This window comes from Anneissia japonica, unplaced genomic scaffold (assembly GCF_011630105.1).
Source record: "Anneissia japonica isolate Jap-2015-1 unplaced genomic scaffold, ASM1163010v1 scaffold287834_len5846547_cov211, whole genome shotgun sequence".
In the NCBI taxonomy this organism is placed as follows: domain Eukaryota; kingdom Metazoa; phylum Echinodermata; class Crinoidea; order Comatulida; family Comatulidae; genus Anneissia; species Anneissia japonica.
The window spans coordinates 172,618-194,946 of NW_022704992.1; the positions used below are offsets into that span (position 1 = coordinate 172,618).

Here is a 22,329-nt window from a genome sequence, read left to right on the forward strand (position 1 = left end):
TTTTGATTGAATTTGTGCTCAGTTTATGGATTTAATACTGTATTAATAACTTCTTTGATTTGGTATCTTTTTCCGATGTTTAAACACAAAAATAAATTTCAATAATTATATACCTAGGCCTAGTACATTTTTTTTTACAAGAACACTGAGGTTGAAATTGCTTAAAAATTAAAAACAAATTGAGAACAAATTGTGGCCAAGGTAAAATGTCAAGGCTGTAGCATCATTTATATGCAGTAGATGTGTATAAGAGACAGGTCCTGGTTAGTGCATGTAAGACAGATTGAAAGCTGGCTGGAGGAGCTTTGTTAGTTGAACAAAAGACAAATTATTATATGACTACGAAATATTGTTTACGTGTTATATCTTTCCATGGTCCAGCGACAGTGCATCTAGTCCCTCCCAGCAAAGCAAAAAAACAAAAAAAACAAAAAAAACAAAAAAACAAAAAAACATGGAAGGTCTGTTTTTGCTGGATTATATGTGGGAATGGCGTGATTTTCATATTGGAAGGTAACGTGCTGTCTCTTATACACATCTAGATGTGTATAAGAGACAGCATATATATATATAATATATATCAACATAATGAATATATATAAAAATAAATATACATATAAATATATAAATACATATATACATAAAAAAAATATATATCTATATAAATCATCAAAGAAAGGTAAATACAGTGTTCGAATTAAGGACATAATAATACATCGTGTAGCATAGCTCTCAACGAATGTAGTCCTATAATATTTCCATTAGATAATATATCCAACGGAAATGTATATTACTGCCACCTTAAAAGGGAGAACCTTATGCATGTTGACAAGTATAAGTAACACATGCATGTTTTGGATTATCATTTTAGTATGAATTATAAATGTGTTTTGCAGATTTGAAATTGTTTTCCAGAGAATGCTTCAAGGTTACTGAGAATGACAATCAACGTTTCACGCCATAGAACAAACCATCAGTAAACAATCCAATCTGTTAGCCGTGGATTGTATAAATACAGATAGGCCTACATTGTACATATATGCACACAGATTACAAATGATGCTGACCAAGACAGATTGACGGCAAAAACTGGGAGAGGGAAGCGCATTTAAGGGGCCCGTCGGAAAGGCAAAACTCTCCTTGTCGGACAGCCCAAGACACTCTCTGAAACCCCTGTGGACCCCACAGGGCTTCGCCACTACTTATTGGCCTGTGCTCTAAGACCCCTCCGCGGACAGCTTCGCCCGTGCCCCACCACTGCAACGAGGAAACTAAAACAAACACAGCAACAGCATGCATTCTTAGACAAACTAAACAGAGAAATATTATCTAATGATAATGGTATGTAGGCCTATTTCTATTCCTTACAAAACAAAAGTTGTCAAAAGGGCCGGTGGGATGGGAGAGCCCGATAAACAAGAACTGTTCAACGTGAAGGCGCAGGAGAAAACTACCATTACCATGGTAACTATTCAACTAGCTGTGCGGGGTGATTATTGGAAACTATTCACCCAATGAGTGAAGAGCTGTAGAATGACGGCAACTAATAACTGCATGAATCTCATCAGCCAACTGGTGGTTATATTATTTCCGCTTCCTTATTCTAATTCGTGATTAACAACCAGCATAATCATGAATTATTCTTTGAATATTAACTAAGATCAACTAACTCCATAACTACGGTACTAGGCCTATAAATATAATGTCCTGGTTAGTGCATGTAAGACAGATTGAAAGCTGGCTGGAGGAGCTTTGTTAGTTGAACAAAAGACAAATTATTATATGACTACGAAATATTGTTTACGTGTTATATCTTTCCATGGTCCAGCGACAGTGCATCTAGTCCCTCCCAGCAAAGCAAAAAAACAAAAAAAACAAAAAAAACAAAAAAACAAAAAAACATGGAAGGTCTGTTTTTGCTGGATTATATGTGGGAATGGCGTGATTTTCATATTGGAAGGTAACGTGTCAGTGGACGGATACTGTTTTCAACATTTTCCAGAAGATAGGCCTAAACAGTGGTACAACACTGTCGTGTCGATCCCTATGATCTCGGATCTCCGATCAGAGATCAGAAACTACAGCAAAACTATAAATTCAAGATGATAGACTTCATGGCGTCTCTATTCAAAAGTTCACCCATCATGTCATTATATGCTGGTAGTTGTAGTCACTTAAGCCTGATACTTTTATTTATTTAGCATCCAATAAAATGCAAGATAAAATAACTACATACAACATATAGAGACAATTGGCTGTTTAAATCAGAGAGGCATGAATGTTTTTCTTTTTCTCCTATTTTCAACAACACTGTTTTCCTAATTGTTGTTTTTACATAATTTTTTACACTAAAGTTCTTTTTTGTTTTGCGGTGTAGGCTTAAAATTAATTTTTAAAACCATTAATATATTTTAGATAATTTTTTAACACTTTCTTACAATGTGTTTACACTTTTATTCAATGTATATGCTTTCTAAATTATTCCCAATTTTATACAATTTTGTAAAAATATGTTTTAACTTTTAGCAATTTTATACCATACCGGTAAGTGATTTGTATGTTGATTTCGACCGAATAAATGAGTAAGTGGAAGAATGAATGAATAAATAAACGGAGAATGGATGCATGAAAAACCAATACAATCAACAATCATAGCAATACTTATAATACACGTTGACGTACGGAACTACGCAATGCCTTTCACGGTCGATTTTCATTGAAACGCGTATTGACGACGCAAACGCAATGGGGAAAATGCAACTACGGACCAATCAACTTGCAGCTTTGTGTGCTTGCAAATTGATCTGTTGTGGATTGGCACTTCGTGAGACTTCACTGTACAGTATTTTCACTTATCAAATTAAATATTCATTTTGCTCACAACATAATCAAATCAAATATACAAAGACTAGGCCTAGGCTATTATAGGCCTCAACCTCACATGAATTTACGACAGGAGACTTACAAAAATATTTATACAAAAAAGAACAATAAACAATTACTGGTGAATAACGGAAACGCATCCGTACAATCAATAATTGATGTTGTTAACATTAATATTGTATAGACAACAAAAAATCGATTGTGGCCAAAAAGTGACCAAGTGAACGATACATTATAACATACCTCTCGGGCCTAGCTGATTAAATAGGGTCACTAGTTTATTATTGGCAAACCTAACCTCAACCATAATGATATGGAAAGGCTGAAAAATATTTATTTTTAAAGAAAATGGGTCTAACTTTTTCGGCGCTACGCGTGACGTCACGATCCCAGCTGCGGTGTTTGCGTTTGCACGTATCTTCTATATTAACCTCTAATTAACTTCTAATGTTTACATTGGATAAATGAATGCTGGTTAAAATATATATTATGACATCAGTTAGCGAGAGGCACTTAAGCTCTACTTTATTCGTATGAGTAATACCCTCATAGCCTGATATATTCAGCTGAATTTGAAGATCATCGTACAGTATACAATCGTGTTCACATGATTTAGATTCAAAGCGATTCAAAGATTCAAAATAACTTTATTGCAAATTTAATGAAAATTTAAAATTTACAAGTTTAAATTTAGGCCTATAGTGTGTTTTTCGTAGTTTATGCTTTCATCAACTCTCTTTTATCACTTGAAATCACGCTGTAGGTCTATGCCTGTCATTAATGCTTCTTATCTACTTAGATAATGTTTTTGTAAATAATAGGCCTACCAAATTACTCACTATACAAGCATGACGCTCCATGGAGACAAGATAGACCCATCTAAAAACGCGGATTGTTATTGACAAATTAAGCTATCAATCAGATCAGGATTATCCATCACGTGGCAGGGCCTTTGAGATAGTGTCCATTTGGCCTATATAAAGTAATGTAATGATATCGAGTACAGAGATAATCAAAGTAGACCTCCTTGATCAAAGAGACACGATAGGGATACGGATACGGATACGGATAGAATGATGGATATTTCCTTCCTTATGTTGGCACTTTAGTAAGCCTAAGTAGAGTGTACATAATTATAGTAGTAGTGGTGGTGGTGCATGGTAGTAGTAGTAGTGGTGGTAGCGTACTTGATGCTTGCGGAGTGATGGTGGTAATAGGTAGTTTTCGCCACACTTAACTTAACGTTAGTACCCAACATGCAACGCGATAGCTCCACCCCTTTTTCTAAACAAATCGAAATACGCATGCGCAAACCCGTAACTAACGTACGTTGAGCACGTATATCCTGAAATTTACGTACTCCGCAACGCAAGATGAATAAATTATGACGTCATCGCTAACATTAAGGTTAACGTCGTGCGGCTAAAACTACCTAGTAGGCCTAGTAGTTGGGTTCGTTTCAAAGAGCGAAAATTGAATTTCCACGTGTCGTAGGTCAATTTTGATTGAATTTGTGCTCAGTTTATGGATTTAATACTGTATTAATAACTTCTTTGATTTGGTATCTTTTTCCGATGTTTAAACACAAAAATAAATTTCAATAATTATATACCTAGGCCTAGTACATTTTTTTTTTACAAGAACACTGAGGTTGAAATTGCTTAAAAATTAAAAACAAATTGAGAACAAATTGTGGCCAAGGTAAAATGTCAAGGCTGTAGCATCATTTATATGCAGTTTAACAGTCAATCGACAAAATGTTCAATATAGGCTAGCATCATTTATACTCATTTTAACAGTCAATCGACAAAAATGTTTAATATAGGCTACGCCATAGCTATTTAATTGAGTCGGTCCGGTCAATTAAAAAAAAATGCAAAGTTGTTCAACAAGAACACATTTTTTTTTCGGCTGGAAGTAATAGATGCCGACACGTTGCAAACGAATGCTACACCGTCATCAGTCAATTATGACGGGGATACATTCCTATCTCGATGGGTTAGCAGTCAGGTCTGCAACATACTTGGACATGTGGTTCTCGAGACCCTTCCAAAACGGTCATGGCCGGTGGAATGGACATTTGAATTGGACAAATAAGACACTCAGCGGAGCCCCAAATAAGGTCAGAATTACTGGTTATTATTCGACCAGGTGCCAGTGATTTTACTAAACAAAATATGACGTGTGAAGTTGATGACAATATTTTTTATTGATTGAAAGAAGTAAGGAGTACCTGTGTGTAGCAGGCCTACTACTAGAAGTACGCACAAATCGAGAGCTAAACAATGCATCTTTCTGTTAAAAAATCGTAACTTCTAGTATCTATGGTTAATGCCTTACTCTTTTGAAATTAATGAGGCATGGAGAAGTATACTCATACACACGGGTTGCCTGGTCTCAGACTCGTTGGCGTGAACTTACCGTAGTTGTATTTATCTAACCAAACGCGAAGGCTATGTTTTCAGAATCAAATGCTTTTTTCCGTATGACTAGTCCCTCCTGTCTGTAAAATGTAGGGACATACTTCCCCATCCAGGGAGCGTGCCCAGCGCGTGCATCACCATTCAACAATTTTAGCGAATAATTATCTGATGATATGTTACAATAGCCCTTATATAAGTCTAATTAAGTGGTCGGTATCCGTATTACAGTCTCTCTCAAAATTATATCTGTGCTTACCTTCTCTCGGAAATATGTAAGATGAATAATCATAACATAGCCGCGGTCGATAATAACAGACCGTCTGCCCGTGTCGGTGATTTACTCCTAATGAACTAAATATATCCGTGTCAACAGTGCCAACATCGACAATCAATCGTCATCTAACCGCGAACTGTTATGACGTCATTCGCACAGTACCACACTGGCAGTTTGTGTTACGCCATGGTGCTTATTATATATATATACTTGCATACCGGTACGTTTACACCGTTATTGATCGTAGGAAGTTATGATTTTTGATATGTCTTATATTTTTGTCTAAGATGTAACAAGACAGTTCTTGCAACTAGATGACTTCAATACACCGTGCATGTTTCTTACGAAAACGATACATTGAATGTCAATCTATTTGAGCAATCTCTGCAAACAGCTTACTGTTTTTTTTTTAAATTTAATTTTAATTCAATCTTTCTTGTAATCTATTCAAGCTGTTAATTCTTATTTTTTTGTACAATAAATTATTTATATTTAACTTGTTAATAATGTTTAATGTTATCCAATTTTCAATTTGTAAAATTAGGCCTACTAATGTTCTTTAATTGTTGTTACTTAAACTAATCATCTCAATTTTTTTGGTCTGACAATATTTTTGTGCCCTCGCATTCTTTTTTTGGTTGTTTCCATTTTGTCATTTGATGAAAGATCCTTTCGTTGTATAATTAGGCATATTTCATTAATTTGTCTTCACCTCTACAGAAAATTAGGCAATTATTCTACTTTAATTGCATTTCGTTTGAATTTTTACCATCGTATCTGGCAATAACAAAGGCACAATTACCGTGAGATACTTATAATAAATTAGTATCGTATAATAATCGCCTCGTCTGTTGCTGGAGACCTAATTGAAGGGTAATTCTTTTAAATCTAACAAATAGGCCTAGGCTTTTCGGAATCAAATAATTATTTTAAATTACATACACTGGGAAACAGTCTGAATAATTATGTTATATAGTATAAATTACTCATCTGTTAATTCGCATTGACTTTACCCGGCATATTTTGAATTTAGATAATGCTGTGGTCATAATTACGTCGCAAAACAGGTTGAAACGTGATGTATTTTAATAGATCCCAAGTTTTCGTATGTCAAGCCTAGTATACTACACAGGTCTATTATTTCTATCTACCACAATTATGCCTACAACTACTATAACTACCACTCTATATGCCTATCACCACCACCACCAGTACTACTAGTCTACCGTCACAACCACTGTCATCCGCTACCTTTACTACTCTAGCCTACGTGGCTGTATTCGTATTTTTTAATGGCCTTCTATCTATAAATTAAACACAGATATAATTACAATACACAACCGAATCCTAAAATTAAAAAGACAATGGTCTAATATATTTATTTATTTATGAGGTTTGTATCGAGAGAAAACCTTGCAATTTTCAGAATGAACACTGAATCATGAAGGCAGGCAATTAAAGATATTTCACCTAAATTTAATATAAACTGAAAAAAAGAGAAAATGTATGATTATAATGGGAAAAATGTCATTACTAATTAACAGAACATACGATCTTTATTGGATTGTAATTTTGGGTGGCAGTTTATTCTCTAAGCCCCCAGCTCCCACACCTTCCGTTCTGTCTACAGTTAGTCCACCGAAACAAATAGCATGAGGCCTATATGCAATAAGAACTGTAATAACCGTGGCCTGGTCTGGGCCTAATGCCCTAAATTTCCATTCTCCAAAATTGAATCCCATGCCTAGTTAAAAGTTAACCGATTACCTTGTTATTCACTCTAATAGAAATACTTGAATTTACTCATAGACTTCGTCTTCATATCCGAGCCATGCACAAGCCCTGGCAGCTTAGCTCGTGTATGCTACATACAGTAACATCGGAATTTATGCAGATGTCAAAATGAATCATTTTCAGCGTGCATGCGCCACAGACGAAACATCAGTGCAATTGTATTAAAGCGACTTCATGACAAATAGGGCCTATTGTACGTAAATCTAATGCAGAAACTTAAGTTTAATATAGGCCTAGTACAGTTATGGAGGTAATACTGTCTTGCTATATTATATGACTCACAAACGACACGTTATTTACAACTTTAAAATACGGTACGCGTTAACATTATTGCGATTTAATCATTACTGTATCTTTAATATCGTTTATCATTATCATTTAAGCTCATAGAATCTCTGGCGTTATGCGCTATATAAATGTACATTACTATTATTCATTAGTTTAATCTAAACTCGGGCTGTTACGAAGCTTGATTGACCGAACTTATCAGGGGCGGATCCAGAATTTCTCAAACGGGGGGGGGGGGCACAACAGTAAGTGAGTAGCACATAACATTGATTTGCAGTGAAATTTTTAAAATTTAGTAGCAAAACGGGGTTCACAAAATCGTGGAAAGGGTTTCATCTTGATTTAACTAAGTTAATAATTATCATTATCAATTCTAATTAAATCATTATCATTACCTTATCATTTAGTGCTTATTGTTATCATTATCGTTTTTAGGATTCCATCAATATTATTTTTAAACTGTTACGGTACTGTATTTTATTCATGTAACTTTAACCTAGTAGGCATACGTGGTATATTGATGAAGATATTCTTATTGACACAATTTTCACAATTTTAAATCGTTGTCGAGTCCAACACCACCTGTTAATCATTTAATATTTATACTGGTGGTGGCACTTTATTGATGTTGATTTCAAATTTCGCATATTAATGCCTTTCAGAATAATGTCCTTGAAATTTTACATGTAGGTTAATAATTGAACGTAGAACAAGATTTATGCCTACAGTGGCTGTTTCTATCTGGAATTCACCATTTAAGTCAAAATGAATCTGGATATTAGATTCATCCATAGTATAGTTGTCTGATTAAATGTAAATATCCTAATATCTTATTCTTGATTGGTGTGTGAAACAGCGCGACATTCCTATTTTACATCCATACGCACGGTTGTACGCACTGTCATTTCTATGGTTTTGAGTATTGTACGTCACAAGATTAAAGTTTAAGCAATGCAACTAAAAGTCACGTGCTTTGTAGAATGACAGTCAAGGCCAAATCTTGCTATGTTATAAATGTTTACATCAATAAATTGCAGTGTTCGTATAAGTCAAAAAGATATGAAGCTTAATTAATAATTGTGTGTACCATCAATGTTAACGTTCTGATGGTCATGATTCAGTATGATACTTATCATGGCAATACTGAAAACTAATAGTTAAAACGAAGACTATATTAATAGGCCAATTCGTATCGTCAATAATATAACAAATAAATTTTATATTCCCTTACTCAACCCATACACGATGAAATATCAAATAAGCCTAATAACATGAAATTAAAGGCATTTGTAAATATCACGTTAGCAATTTTCTTTCCCATGTTCTTCAACCAACCAATCAATCAGTTTCAATAATAAAATATAATGAAATAGGCATATATAAATCTCTCAAATTGTTAAGTTGATAACAAATCCAGATGACTTCATTATGGCGTTCAATTATATCTTCGCCTAAACAGGGAAAGAAAATAGCCGCAGATGTTTTTATCCACGTGTGGATTGTTGTTTTTCTCTAGGCTTCAATGAACCATGCTAACCTGTTTAAATATGTGATGATGTTAAGGTAACACGCCTATGTACATTCACCTTTCGAACTTTCGATCAATGCCTATGGAATCTCCAGCCCTGTGTCGACGATAAATGAAGTATCCACAAGGTGCGATCGGCTTTAGAGCTTTTATTTCTACCGCCTCTACAAGGCCTCTTTACCCAAGTCTCTTTCTACCCCTTCTTGTAAAAGCTTAAATTTAGTGTATACCAGTGCCTCAATACTAGGCTTTTATTACTTGCATAATTCACGCACTTGTTTATGTGGTCAATAATTAATATTCGGACATAAAAGGATGCCACACTGTTAAATATATTTCAAAAGTCAATAAATTCTTCTCATAATGTTAGAAGAAAATATAAAATGCATGGCTGCGATATTTTAGTTTAACTTGTGGTGAACATTTTAAATATATAAAATAACCTAGGCCTAAATGTGTGTTTTTTTGTTTTTGTTTTTGTTTTGTTTTTTTTGTTTTTTTTTTGCTTTTGTTTTGTTTTGTTTTGTTTTTTTTATAAATCCCTACAACTACATTAAAAAAAAGAACACATTTTATAAGAACAGTGAGACTGAAATTACTTACAGATTAAGAACACATTGAGGCTGAGGTAAAATGTTACATGAGGTTTTTATTTTTAAAGGAAAAACCCAACAAATCTTATCTGTACCTTATTTGCAATAAATGATGTACCGTACGCTCTATAATACAGTAGCCTACAGTAATACTGTATACCGGTACTGCTGTAAATAATAATTTTCTGTTTGAAAAAAGTGTATAAAAATCAGAACAAATTAACATATTTGAGCCTGAAATACGTGATCACGCAAACATGACGTTTTTGCACACAATATTGGTGAACATAGGCCTATGATTTAATTCTAAATAAAGTAAAATACTCAACGAGACCACAGAGATAGGCATACTTGACCACTTTGACGAATAGTCAGCCCAGTATAGACCTACCACTACTTAAAATAAAATACAGTAGCAGAGTACCGGTATTATATTATTTTCTTGCTGTTATTCCGGTTGATATTCTTCAATGCTAATATTTATTTTATATATTTACTTACCAAAGTAACAGCAGACACAATTCCGTCACTTACAGCATGGTTTATGTATTCGTCCCATTTCATAAGGTACTATTTCGAAATACATAAATAGAAAACGTTACCTTTCAGAGTCAAGGACTTTAATTTTCTTTTAGCTGATTTCGAAATGCATTGCGGAAATGTTTCTTATGTTAATAACATCAAACCATGGACCTGTTCATAATTATTACTAGGTCCACGTCCGCCGACTGGGCAGAGGAGTGTCATCCATCACACTAACGAGGGCGCCGTACCTTTGAAGCCGAGGGCCTGTTATTTTGTTGCGATTCAGTAGACGATTTATGCCTACATGAGATTTGACGATGTAGTTTCACAAGAAAAGAACAAACAAAAAAAAAAAAAACAACAAAACAAAACAAAAAAAAAAAACAAAACAAAACAAAAAAACAAAGAAAAAAAAAAACGTCTTCAATAACCCCCTGCCAATAACAAGTATGTCATGTTAAATAATTCTCTAAAAAAGACCAACACAATGAAACATAAGGCCAGCAACCCACCATTTATGTTTTGATGTTCCAATGTGTTGAATAGCCTACTGTTTAATAAGTGCTAATAGAATGAAGATATGAAACAACACTCAGTCTTTTAATGCATCGTAAATATCCTTATAAACATTTTGAAAATAAATAATATAGTACAATATTACTATTGTTGTTGCCCCTCTATTGACGAAAATTCCATTTTCTTCATTCTTATACAAATGCACGTAGGCAGTATTCAGATAAAAGTCGATTGACATTGGGCGACCTAGAATCATGTAGTATTTCCAATTTGCAACACTAATATGTGTATGTAATAACTAAAGCTTTCATCAAGAAGTTTGAACAACATTTTTTCACATAAATCCAGAAAACCTACACCATAACCTGTACACGGTAAGCTATCAATCATAAATAGTATAGAGACTACTATTGAGTGCTTCAGGCGTTAGTTCATACTTGACAACAAGCAGATTAAGTTCCATTGGAATGTTTTCTTGATCTTACAAAAACAAGATTATCTTTTAAAATTAAAGTGACATTTTAACTACGTCATAATTCATACTCACGCGCATGGTTGGTTTTAAATAAGGATTATGCGTCGCATGCAGCAAACGCATGGGCTCAGGATATTTAATTTTTAACAGCTTAGGTAGGGATGAAATTGGATGTAATCATGACGTCATATTTGTACCTTTAATTATTCACAATGCTCTAGTTGGCATATTTCGACTAGGCGATCATTTACAAATTCACAAGCAATTGCTAAATGATTCTTTTGAAAAAAAAACATTTCTTCAAGTTAAAATCAATAAATAAATCAATAATATCGATAAATCAAGTGTGTATACTTTTATGATAAAACCCCTTTAAATCCCATATTATTAGGTGTTGAGTGGTTCTCTGTTATAGGCCTATTATACATTGTTATGGATATCAACAATCCCATCAATAAACCCTGATACCCGGATGTGAATGTGGTCTTTAATTTAGATATTCAAATTCCGACTAAAGGACCCATTAACACATTGATGTTTTAAAGGGTCTTTATACAGAATTCTTGGATATCAGTTTTTAATCCAAAATTTATTACATAATATAATATAACATCATTACATAATTGCAGAATAGCATATTTTAGCTGCTGGCTTACAGGCTCTCTCTCTAATTCTAAAGAATAGTGTATGAGCATATGCTTTGCATATTTTTAATTAGGCCTACACATATGTTAACGGTTTATTATGATTTTGCCAGTCTGTGTCATTGGCCTGTAGTTTAACGCAGTAAATTATTCTGTGTACTTAAGGACGGCAGTCCATGTAGGCCTACTGTACTGTACTGTGACGGTAGTCTACGTACTGTACATAAAAAAATACCGGGCACCTTTTATTCTGTTTGCATACGATTTTATTCGTAGTGTTTAGACGATAGGGCACGAGGTACTGTTCACTGGTGGACAGCGTTTACACAATGATTAACTAAATATTTATAATAGCTTATTTCAAAAACAAATGCTGCAACTGGCGCCAGAAAGTAAAATGGCATTCTCAGACTTTCCCAGAATTTACGTAGAATTTTCTTCTTTTTTCTCCATTTCTTTTTGGAAGAAATTAGGTATGTGCCTCATAATGAGGCTTTCTATAGAGTATCTTGTGTGTATGTTTGTCTTGTGACGGGTTTGCCACTTTGAAGAGTGATTACCGTAAGTTCACTGTTTTGCATATCCTTGGCCCTAGTCCCTAAAATAATAATAATAATAAAATGTTCATTAATATTATAATAATTAAAGAAAAGAGATAGATTTCAGATTTCTTCACCGAAGGTCAAGTTGAAAAGCGTCGGAGATACTAGGCCTATGTCAAGATTGGAAGAGTTACTTTAAGGTGACGTAATAACAAGTTGCACCAAGCACATCCCAACAAGCAATCGTTGCTAACTGAATTTCAATGCGCTATCAAAACGCTGACATTAGATTAATAATGGCAACTTTAATGATGCATGTAAGAATTGGTATTTAGTCATCATCCACATCGCCTTTAAAAACGAATTAAATTTAAATGTTCAGTTGAAGCCGAGGGTAATGTATGATAATCGTCTTCGAAGGCCGCAGTGGTATCCCCCGTAACCGTAGGTGGTAAGACTGTTAGTTGAATTGAATTGAACAGAGTGAACCATGGCACAGGATAGGGTGGCCAGAAGATTTGCTAATCCTTATGTACGCGCATAATAATCTTTATTTTTATTGTGTGATATTGGTCAAGTACACCACTAAAGTGTAAGAAAGATATGGATAGTTGTCCATAGTTATATAAAGCTATGGAATACGAATAGGCCTAGGCCTAACTATGGTAATGGTAAAGTTAAAATACAATACCATACAATTGAATAGGTACCAGTGAATAGACTTGATATGTGGTTAAGCTCCGTCGACTATGGAAAGCAATGGCGTATCTAGGGGTGCGCCAGGTGCGCACCCGAGATACGCCAAAAATGTCCAAGGTAAAAATCACGCTGCAGAAGTAGTTGAAAATCTCCTCAAATCACATTATTTTTCGACCTAGCGGCCCGCCCCTTACTTAATCGTCGAGCCCACCTTCACCATGCCCATCAACTTCCACCCCACACTTCAAGACTCCTAGATAGGCCTACACCATTGATGAAAAGTACAGTAAAACATTATTAGTTACTGTGTAGGCCGAAACCAAAAGAATCGTACAGTAGCGTCGTACATGCAATATAACCAGCATATCATCATTACAAATTATTACATGTGACTTTGAGTTTAAATATCATCGATAATTATACTAAGGGGATGATTTAAGCGATGATCTTAATTAACAAATCACACCGCATGAATAATTTTGCATTAGGCCTGTACTAGTTAACAAAAATGTTAATCTTATATTTACATTTGAATCTCCTTTGTTCCTGCAATTTTTCTATCAACTGCTTTGTGAATCAATCATGTATCATCCACAAAGAAGCGACTTTAATAACCATGCACTAGTCATGTTTTATAGATTACGTATCGAATCTATAAATAACTATATGCGATATACTCCAACACGAATGAATGTGCTGTATGAGTATACATTCTATGGACTTTAGGCGTCGATTTTTGGGTTCGGTTTCATATATAGTCAGACTTTTCGAATTATGGTACCGTACGCGATGAAACCATAAGTATAGCGTGTCGTTGCTATGACAACAACGTTATAATTATAAATAGCTAGATGATGCTGTGAGAATCATTATGGAATGTGAACTAATAACAATGTATAGGTCCCTAAGTATATGATTTTGGACAAACATGCTAATAACAATAAAACAGTAAATGACAATCAAACATTAATTATGGAGAACAATTAAAACGCTAATAATATAAATTCTATATGTATTAGGGTATACTTGTAGTAATGTAGGGCATTCTTGTACTGCAGTAATGTACATGTCTCCTACTAATTAAAGACCCCTCTAATTAAAGACCACCTCCAATTAATGACCACTTTTCTGTGGCCCCTTTTGGATGCATATCTTTAACATTTGTTCCCTTCAATTAAAGACCAAAGACCATGGTTTTAGTGGACCGAAATAAAATTTTTAAAAATAAAATAAAAGTTTTCCTTCCAATTAAAAACCACTCTAAAATAAACAGTGATGTTATGATATTTATTTTTTTCTATAATAAATTTTGTTATAGGGCTTAAAACAAAAATATAAGCCAATCCTCATCATAAGATTGTGTTTTGTGTGTGTATGTTTTTTAATATAATCACTTTTTAATAATTTGTATTTTATCATTTTATATTATCCAAATAATATATTTTCATTTGTATTATACTTGAATTGAATTGCAGTAATATTTAAATGAAAAGTTGCTTAGAACAAGTACATAAAATGATGTCTGGATTTCAAAGAAATTAATTAGGCCGCTATTTATGTTAAAGTTAAGAACTACCCCACAATAAATGGTTCTTTTATAGCAGGGTTCCCAAGTTCCAAGAATCCACACCCGAAAGATCTGTTTAAATGATTTTCCTAAATACATCTACATTATTACGGTATGTTGCTGTGCATGGTGATTATTTTCCAGAAGATTCTTGGCGGGAGTGCAGCAGGTCTTCCCGCTGATTTTTAGGAGACTCCATCCTGGGACTCTGCAGGAGACTTGAGAACCCTGGGGGGGGGGCACTAAATGTGGTTTTTAAATTTCTCTCTTTTTAGTAAAATTAAGAAATAATGCATTAAATGTTCATGTTTTAAATTAACTTACTTATCCTCAGGCTGCTTATTTTTAATAAAACATTTCATGGTAGCCAGACATGAAGTCCTGTACTCGTTTTACCCAACTCCATTAAAATATTGCAGTAATTACCAACATCGATTTAATAGTATCGTTACTCAATGTACACAAAACACTGTATATGAAAAATATATTATGAAGTGCATTGGCTAATATTTTAACGTATAAATCATATAGGCCTATTCAGTAAATTTCAAATAGGCCTTTACACACAATAAATAAATTTTAATGTATTGGAGCTTAATGGACAGCCCTGCAACCATATTAAACTATCATACATTTATTTTATACAAAAGACATCCGTGTCAATGGAATTATAAATAAAAAATTAGTCATCATAACTGATGTAATATTTTTAAAAATTACCGGTATCCCTATTTCCGGCTCATAAAATAGATCTAAAAAACATTCTAATGTAGGACGTGTCAAACACCGTCGTCGCTAGGTAATCCGTGTACGTTTTATACACCTTAATCTTAATATATTTCCTCCTTGATCTAATAGGCTTATGATAAAACCACTTCATTCCATCATAAGGATTATCTCTATTTCTTACAATCAAAAGATGGGTATTCCAAATACTTTTGCGATCATCCTTTATTTTACAGGCAATATTAAAGAAAAAATACTTTTGATAGAGTTTATAAAGAATTCTACTTCAACTTCTCAATCAATTAAAGGACCGTACACAAAATTAAACATAAAACCAACTATTGGAAAGAGTTAAAAATAGTGTAGTCAGACAAGATGGGTGGATTTATTTGGTGTAAACACCAAGGATAATACACGAAAGTCTGAAGAAGACTTATTTCCAGTGGGGTCCTTCTAGTGGTGATTTAGTCTGGGTTCCAGTCCCTAATTTTGGGTTACGTACTCTTTATTGCACTTAGTGCGCGCCATATTTATATTTATTTATTCAACTGAACATACACTTTTGTTTCAGTGGCACACAACATTTCGGTGCGTTCAATAGAAAGGAAAAAAAAACCAACTAAACTAAAAGACTAAGAGTTATACAAAACAATTATACAATAACAGTATTCAGTACTGTATTGGTGTTGAAGCAAAATCCACTAAAAAAAAAAACCAACATTACTGTAGTAATACTATTTTTAGAGTTAACAAATTATTACGTTATTAAGACACAGATAAGCACATAAAAAAAATCAGAACACAACAACACAAAAGATTACTTATGAGGTAGCGGTATGCAATAATAATGACCTTTCTTTCCACAGGTTTTTAGACAATGATTTGCTAAATTTATTAATTTCCACAATAATTTCCTTTTTATATAATTCATTTTCATTGCCAAGAATAAAACATACCTTTTCTGTAATATTTAAAGAGTTAAATTTTTCCCAAACGTAGTGAAAGTTTAGTGATTGGAGATTATTTTTAAAGTGTAATATTTCCATCCTTCTAATGTTTTCAAGAACTGGACATACAAGCAGAAAATGATCAATGTCTTCAATGGAATTATCATTGCACACCTTACAAAATCCAGTGTCACTCTGATCATTAGACCATTTTTTTAGTTCGCTGTTGGAGAGGGAGGGTATTTGAACGGAGCTTAAATTTTATTGATGCTCCTTCAAAATCAGTACCGTCAAGAAGGTACTCCTCCATACTTCGTGACGTTTTAATTAATGAATATTTTACAATAGAAAGTTTGCTTTTAATATAATCCTTCCAGCAATTTAACTAAATTAATTGGCGTCCCATATTCGATTTATTTTTCTTATTCCGTCTCTAAATTAACTTTCTCGTTGGTGGCGCTGTCCAGAATGAGAAAAATAATTAAAAAAATAAGAGACTTGTGGCAAGTTACTCTAGTGGTGAATGGGCAGTACACCAGGAGATAATCCTCTTTTCCGGAATGTACTGCATTCTTCAACATGTACATGGGTCATAAGGCACACGGGACCAAAGGCTTAAACTTCCCATCGTAAAGACGTGCGTTATAACCTGCATTTCAGCCGGAAAGTTTTGTTTTCTAGATGCTTGATAATACAATTTCAAATATCATTACTATGGACAATTAATAATGATGATGATGATGTGGATGAGGAGGCTGGTACCGTAGAGAGGTGATGACAGGCTCCTGTGTGCAAGATTAATTAACAGCCCCTTTAATGTGACACTGGCTGTTTAATGTTTGTATTATAAATTAAATAGGAGTCTTTAATTTTAATTACAGCGCTATATTGAGGGCCCCAATATTGTCCATGGCCGCAGCACTTTGCATATGGCTGTACTGCCGACATCCCACTGGGAGGAGCAAAATAGGACTATAGTGACGGGCGAGGGCATGGTTTGAGTCGTGAGATTAATGCGAACATTATGGATGAATAAAGTTTTACCGTACCTTCACGTATACGAGCGAAGGGATAAGTGCTACACATGCGTATAAACAAGGATTACTCCCCAGAAGAGAGCAAAAAGAACAATGCCTGTTGGATGGCAGATTGAGTATTGCACTGGGGTTTCAAGGGTATAACCAAATTCCAATATTTATGGCCTAACAATAATACAGGTTAGGCCTAATGTAAATATTTGAGATTTTATATTCAGTACCGGTATATTCTCGACTGTCATGAAAATCTCAAATATCCAACATAGGCCTATACGTTTAATATGCATACACCGAAGTGGAAAGTTTAACATAAAATGTTGATAGGCCTATATATTATTTCATGTTGTTTGTTGAATGGTCTTTATAAAGATATTACATTCTAACACGACCACAACAGAAGGAAGTCCACTCTTTAACATATGAACACTTTGTTATGTAGCTTCAGACCCGTATAGATTTATATTTCCTATTTTATTAGACCTAAATCATAAGGAAGTCCGCTCTTTAAACGTTTAGCATAAATAGTACAGAGAATTTCGATGACTATCAATCTCATATTCCCAAACTTCAGGAAATTATGTTTAATGCATGCACCGACGTGGGAATTTTAACCTAATAATTTGCATATGTATGTTTATGTTGTTTGTTGGATGGTTTTCTTTAATAATATTGAAGTAAATCACCACAACATAAGAAAGTCCACTCTTTAACCACGTTTCGCAACATCTTTCTCCTTTTCTTCTTTTAAGAAGACAAGACGATATCATGTCTCACTCTCTTTATCTTACGAGTAAGAGCAGGACTCTGACTCTCCATTCTCCTGTTTCCACCAACTAGCTGCGTTTCAGAAATTCGCGGTGGTAACTCGTAGAAAGTTCGCTGGAAAGTAGCTAATAAATTATTCATCGCAAATTTCGCGCATGCGTAAGGCCCTTAAATTGGCTTGTAATCAATTTAAGGATTTTTTTTTCAAATGCATGAAAGTCGGCGAATATATTTTTAATCGCTCTGACTCCCGGTGAAAGCTGTTAATAACTGTTTTGATTTTATAAAATGGTCTATTTACAATTTTAATCATAATTTTTTTTCTCATTTTTGACTGATAGTATAGGCCTACCTTTACAAATTATCTTTCAATCTGTCCATTGACCTTCGCCATGGTCTGGATCCGCCGCCTGATGTATAATAGCGATATTATGAAAGATTTGATTATGGCAAGAAAGAAGGGTTGATGAAGGATATAATTAACAAAGAATGCACGGGAAACCACCACAACGATACAGCACTCTAGTAACAACATGGATTACAAGATACAAAACCGATTTGCCACAATGGAAGAGCATTCCAGATGACCTGATTTTAAAATATTGTCAATTAATAAAATATAATAATATTCTTTCTTATTGATTGTATCTTTAAAGAAATTATTGAAGGTCCACTGATTAATCTCAGATAAGAAAGTATAATACATACTCCAAGTATTGAAATACACGCCATCGTATAGGGATTCAATATTTCGACATTAATTATGTCATCATCAGGAATGATGATTCCTGATGATGACATAATTAATGTCGAAATATTGAATCCCAACACGATGGCGTGTATTTCAATACTTGGAGTATGTATTACTTTCTTATCTTTAAAGAAATTATTGTTTTTGGGTATAGCTGACTTTTAAGAATAATGATATATCTACTTTTATATTATATTTTAAAACTATATTTTGTGTTGTCTTTTGGACATTTGAGTAAATGAAACGATGTTTTCTGCCGGCAAAGCACAATTAATGGTAGATAGTATACAGTACCTCCTACTTGGTATATCAAGGTACCGCCCTCAAGTCTTTGTGCTGTGGAAATATAGTGGAGTTGTACCTGGCTGTTGTAACAACTGTAACAACTTTATTCTTATAATTCTGCCGCCCTCAATGTTTCAAATCGAAGTTATGTACAGTACACAGTAAAGTTTTTGTTTCGTTAATATTAAATGTATAGAGCAACAACATTTTCGAATATTATTGATGAATGTTGGGATGGCGCCGCCATATAAATGGAACGATTGATTAACTGATTGATATACAGTATAGTAGGCTTTATTCCACTTTTCATACCCAAAGTTTCAATGAAGAGTTACACTACATACTGTAGGGGGCGTACTATTCGTTTTTCTTGTATTCAAAGGAATTGTTTAGCTTGGATATTTGCACTTCCAGAGATATTTGAGACCTCTATATTCGACGTTATCTCCGTCGATCAAGTTTATGCCATTAATTTAATATTTAAACAAGCCTTTATCAGTTACTCCGTAGGCGTAAAGCCTGGTTTACATAAAATCCATTGTGGTGAAAACATTGTGGCGACAGTAGCGATTTTATGGAAAGCAAGCTTAAGTTAGGCCGACATTCTGATGTCGCATATGACAGCGTTTTTCTACAGTTCATCGTTGCTTGGTTGTGATGGATTTTATAATATAATCATTAGCAAAAATATCGTCAGAATTAATCATATAAGTAGGCCTACTTATCTCAGTGGTACACGAGTCCCGGTTCAGAGCAGTGCTGTATTAACACTTAAATACACTAATTATATTGCTTTTCTCAACGACGTTTCTCTTCGGAATGAAGTCAATTTCGAATTATTGAATTCATGTAGGTTGTGTTTGTTTAAGCCCACTCGACTATCTATTCGATTTCGTCATTTTACGAGGGTTTATGAGGTCGTTTGCATGATGTTTGCTTTCGCCTATACTATTAATTGTGCGGGATTGCGTGCTATTGTAAACGTGTTTCTACTATTCAGCCTGTGATATTGTAAAGAGCCGCATTTGTGAACAATACCATTGGGTAGAGGAGCTGCCTATATCTCATTTCGTCAGCAACGTCCTTCATCAGTGTGCCTCGCCTTTCAAATGGCAATTCACATTTTGGTTCACATAATAGGGTAATAATAGCAAAAATATTAAACAGGCATTAAAATGACAGCTTATGGGTCCAGAGTCCGTATTTTTTGTTGAATCTTTTGTATAATTTTGTACGAACAGAAACAGTCGGAACTTCATAGGCCTTAACTGTAGAATCAATGACACTGAAAATTAATGAATATAAAGGAGCATAATTCGATATCTTATTAAAACTCTCAAAATGTTATTTTTGCGTGAAGTATACATGCACCAAACTACCCTATCATGCGTGAGAAAAATGCATGATTCTTGAGGCTTTCTTCTAGATTGGTAGAAGAGACTAAGGCCCCTACATTGGTCTATTACTGTATATTTGATATTTAATCATGTATTCTACTATATTTGTCATATTAATTGTTATAATAACAAATGAAGAATAAAAGAAAAAAGGAAGAATATAACATAGGAAAAAAAAGCTTTGAAGTGGTTTTAAATTATTTTCCAAATTTTGTAATAATAATAACGCATCCACACTTTGTTATTAAAATCGTGGCAAGCCTACGGTAGGCCTATCACATTTTATAATTTGATGTAGTCATGTTAAGGGATGAGGGCTGGATTAATATAAGGTTACAGCAGGCTTCCGTAGTCTAGCAGTATAGCACTCGCCTTGCCAGCGAGACGTCAAGGCTCAATTCTCTGTAAGGAAATTCTTGGTCGACAAAGGCGGCCTAGATTGGGACGTCTTAAAAGAGACAAAATTGACCTACGATTAATGTTAAGGGATCACAATATTTTTCACCCTAGGAATGCGTGATCAGGTAGCACGAATATCGAATCAGATCCTCAATTCACAAAGAAAAGCGAGAATGTAAATCTAAATATTATAAAAGATGACGCAGGCTTTGTAGATTAAAAGTGGGACAATCCATTTAACCCTAACTACCATGATTTAACAGCCGCCATTTCTTATACACGACCAACTGCTGTTTGACAGATTTACAGTTTAAGAAGGGGAAGTGGATAGGCTACATATTACTATTGCAATTAAATTATTAGAATGACATTTACTTAATATGTTAACAATGCAACAAAAAAAAAAACAACTTCCGAGACTATACACACAGGGCTCTAATCTGAGGTTTGAACCAAGAATTTCGACACAGTGTTGGTACTCTAATGACTGAACCACTGGGCTAAGCTTGATGTTGTCACTACACTGCATATACAATATGTGTATATAAGTATACATAAAGGCCTACATAAAAACATGTCTTTATTATACGTCTTAATAAATAATACAATACCGTAGTGAATGTTATGTCGTGCTATATACAGTAGGGTACATTATACCATACACTTACTATAGGCCTATAAAAGTATTTTTTTAGATATTCTGTATTTTTTTTTTATAAAAGAAGGCGTATCACATTTATGTCTGTCGTTTACTAGTAATTGTAGCCAGATATTATTATGTCATGATTATATAGTGTGAAATCAATTTCCGTCCAATCGGATTAAATTTACAAGAAAAAAATCTGTGTAACGATTAACGAGACCAGGGTTCAAGTTCTGGGACAACCTTTTATATTATTATCATCACACTCGTCGGTTCCTCTTTATTGTTCAAAATATAGTTATTTTGGATTACCGCAAGATGTTTTACAGTTATTGATTTATGATTTTTAACTAGAGCTGTTCCACTATACATGTGGAAAACAGTGCGAAATTAGCTGCCTCCCGAATTCGAATTCCTAACCAAGCCAAGTTACCAAGTTGCCGCTAAGCCGTCTGCATAGACAGCAGAAGGTCCGGGTTAATCCCGGTTGGTCAAGCATTTTTCACACTTATGGATTCCCCTAAATTAAATGCTCAACATTTTTATATACTTTTTATATAATTACTGCAAAAACTTTTGGATTCATCATTAATTTTTCACGATGAAGTGACGGGATTCCAACCTGAGC

General features: G+C 34.1%; 1 protein-coding gene across 4 annotated transcripts in view; it reads right to left on the reverse strand.

The window, feature by feature from the left end:
- LOC117104951 overlaps positions 1 to 10,431 on the reverse strand; it is a 21,414-nt gene extending 10,983 nt beyond the window's left edge. Inside the window, exon 1 of one of the 4 annotated variants that reach the window (XM_033245909.1) lies at positions 10,285 to 10,431. The gene's annotated coding sequence lies outside the window, so the exon portion shown is untranslated. Of the gene's footprint in view, positions 1 to 5,304; positions 5,328 to 5,562; positions 5,704 to 7,347; positions 7,481 to 10,284 lie in introns of those variants that run through there. The other 3 variants (XM_033245906.1, XM_033245908.1, XM_033245910.1) reach the window with 3 other exon arrangements.
- Between the last annotated feature and the right edge of the window lie 11,898 nt (positions 10,432 to 22,329).